Source organism: Rhamphochromis sp. 'chilingali', assembly GCF_963969265.1.
Source record: "Rhamphochromis sp. 'chilingali' genome assembly, chromosome: 7".
In the NCBI taxonomy this organism is placed as follows: domain Eukaryota; kingdom Metazoa; phylum Chordata; class Actinopteri; order Cichliformes; family Cichlidae; genus Rhamphochromis; species Rhamphochromis sp. 'chilingali'.
The window spans coordinates 29758303-29761640 of record NC_137934.1 but is presented as its reverse complement, the minus strand read 5'-3'; positions in this window follow the sequence as shown (position 1 = coordinate 29761640).

The following is a 3338-nucleotide window of genomic DNA, read 5'->3' as shown; positions in this document are numbered from 1 at the left end:
TGTGTGTGTGACTGATTACTATGGTTGTGCACTGTGAATTTTCAAAATCCTAACAGTGAACATTCTGCAACCTGAATCTGAAGCTTTTTGGCCTTGCCAACTCTATTTTTTCTCACCAGCTGCCTACTTCCCAAATTTGACTTGTCCAGTCCAAGTAGTCATGATGTGACCACTTGGACTGATCTGCAAAAAGCAGATAAAACTAAAACTGAGTTATTATTATTATTTTTTTTTATAACTGAACTTTCTTTCTTTCTTTCTTTCTTTCTTCTTTCTTTCTTTGATCGCACCTTTGTTTACCTCCGTGATTGCAGTTGGTCAGAAATTTGTAGGAATTTTCATAGCAAAATAAATGATTTGTCTAGTTGTGGCCCGTTCACATTCTTTTACATATATTACAACCAGTAACTGTTCCTAACCTGAATGGTTATTACACATAGAAACCAGGTGTTGGTTTAAGCAACACATTTCAAGTACTCATTGGTTGAAATAAATTTATATAATAATTTAATAAATAAAGTTTTCCTGGATAATAAACAGCACCGGTTATATATAAGTCACTGGGTGGCCTACATGTTGTATGTTCTTTTCCATCTTATGCATCTATTCCCAACCCTCTCTTTGTGGACTTTGCAGCCCTGCATCATCCTTCTTATTTGCTTTCATTATATTACTCTGCCAAGTAGAGGGTGCTATCACAATAAAACATGGGTCACAGCAAGCAGCACAAATGTTGTGCAGGGTGTCTTTTTCAATGGGAAGAGGGTCTCTCTGCTTTATTTTCTCTCTTTTCAAGAGTTCACTGGATTTATGAATATTTCTGATATATTTTATCACTGAGGAAACTATATTGTGGTAATTATCATTATTGCTTTATTGCTCAGCCCTGCCACTACTTGTCTTACCTCGTCTGTGAAATAGACACTGTTGTATGCAGGTAATTATACCTGCTGTGGTAGTTTGTGTGTTTACAATGAACAACTAAGTGAGTGACCACTTAATATCTGAAACTGTGCCAAAATAATCAATTGCACTTCGATGTTGTTATTGCATAATACTGTGTATCTTAAACTGCAGGTAATCTGTCAGCTCATTTCACTCAGCTCAACAGGCAGTTTAGCTTTCACTTCTGTTCTAAATGATAAAAATTGTTTAGGCAGTCAAAGATTCCCGAATGAGATTCCCTTCATCATTTCTGGTGATTTGGTCGGTTTAAAATATGTTACTGAACTGTAATGAGTTTTTTACGGATTATCGACTAGCAAAAAAGTTTGCAAGTAGAGTTAAAGAGTAATTTAAATCCATTCTATAATGGATTGATACCCAATTAACCAAAACAAGCAGCATAAACAGCAGACGTTCCATCAAGGTTACAGTGAAATACAATGTCCTGCTGATACTCTTCCACTGAATTCCATCCAATCTTTGCTGAAAATAGTTTTCTGCATGATGCAATACTCAGATTTACTGTTTATATATTCTTAAACATGTACAGTATGTTAAACAAATACTGCATATAACTTTATTTATAATATGTCAGTGTGCTCCTTCAGCATTTGATGTGTTTCTGCATTAGATGTGCTCCTTAACCTACCAATCCTTTAAATGAATTAAATGCAAAACTTTCCTGAGCACTTAAAGAGTGGTAAATATTTTCTTTAGTGCATGTGTACCACATAGGCCAGCCTGTTTGAAATGCCAGAAAACGGATAAAGACTAAAAAAAGCATACTGCCATATATGGTATGTTACTGTGCTCCACATGAATGTAATCTCCCTCTTCTTCTTTTTGCATTAAAAAAAGTTAATCTGCATTTATTGTTGCACTGTGTGACTTCATTCTCATTATACCAAAACGGTATTAGAGTTATGAAAATGCACTCATCCACTGATCAGACACACAGACAGACGGGTTGACCTCGTTTCCCAGCCATTTTATAACAGCAATGAAAGCAGACCAAAACATTTCTAATTAATGAGAAGCCACTTCTCCATCTGCATGATTCACACCTCTGTTAAAATTAAATGTTTGAAGAACAGATTCAAAATTGCAAAATTGTTGGTTGTTCAATTTTGCTTTTTGTATTAGAAGACTTTGCATGCTAAATATTCAGTAAATACAATCTATTGAGCACATGTGCTAATGACTTTTCAGTCTTTCTCACATAAATTCAAAGAAGTAAATGAGCTGAATGTAATTGAAAAAACAAGAGAAATGTACATTTCTTTATTTCTTTAAATTTAAATGATTAATTTTAAAAATGAAGCAATAGGACTCTTATGTATATGCCATAAACTAACCTACAAACATCCTGAACCACAAACAGCTACATGCAAACTTTATGTCATGATCAATTTTAATTCCACTTTTTATATTGAGTTTGAAATTCCCAGCCACATCAACAATTTCCATTTTGTTCTTTCTAGCAATAAACATCCTTGTCCAGAGAACAGTGATACTTCAAAACATTTAGAATTATTCTATAATCATTTGATGTTTGATATTTGATTATTTGATGATCACATTCAAGAATTACAGTTACCAGTTATTAAACTCAGAGTCGATCATTTTAATTCACAATAACTACTACTGCAATTCTAAACTAAATTAAAATGCGTGCTGATGGGTTAGGTATGGAGAACTTTGCTCAGCATCTTCACCTCTCATCCTATGCTAAGTAAGATTTTTTTAAGTTTTATCAGCAGTGATTCATATGATGACTGATGACTAGATGACTTAGGTTTTTTTTCTTTTAAAAGTAAGCAAATAAGCAAAGAGCAGAAGCATCGTCAAACATTCATGATACTATTTTTACTTAGTTGAAACTACCACATATACCTTGTATTTGGGGCACTCGGGTGACGCAGTCGCCCGCTGCCCCATTACACATCCATTTACTTTACTGTTGTTGTCAATGTGTTAGTCACTCTGGGAATGAAGAGCAGTCTGAATGTGGGACAGTGCCCTGCTCGGTAGACACAACACAAGCCTATCTGGGCCAGCAGACTGCAAGCAGTCAATGCATATCTCACAACGGAAGTAACTGCAAGCAGAGCATCAACTCAACACATTATGACCAGTCTTGTCTGTGGTTATGAAAGTGTAAATTACAGTAATGTAATTGAACATAAGAGATAGAGTAAACTACGTGAAGGTGTTCCTGGAGCTTTCGAAGCGATCCATTATGAGCCCTGTCTTGGTGCTCTTGCAGCTGTAAAAGCATTGTACTTGTGTAAAAATTGAATATTTTGTCTAAAAGGCAAACATGCACTTTTTAGAAAAAAAAATAATATCGGGGCGTGTGAGTCCCTGTGCAGAAACTAGATTTCTACAGTAAA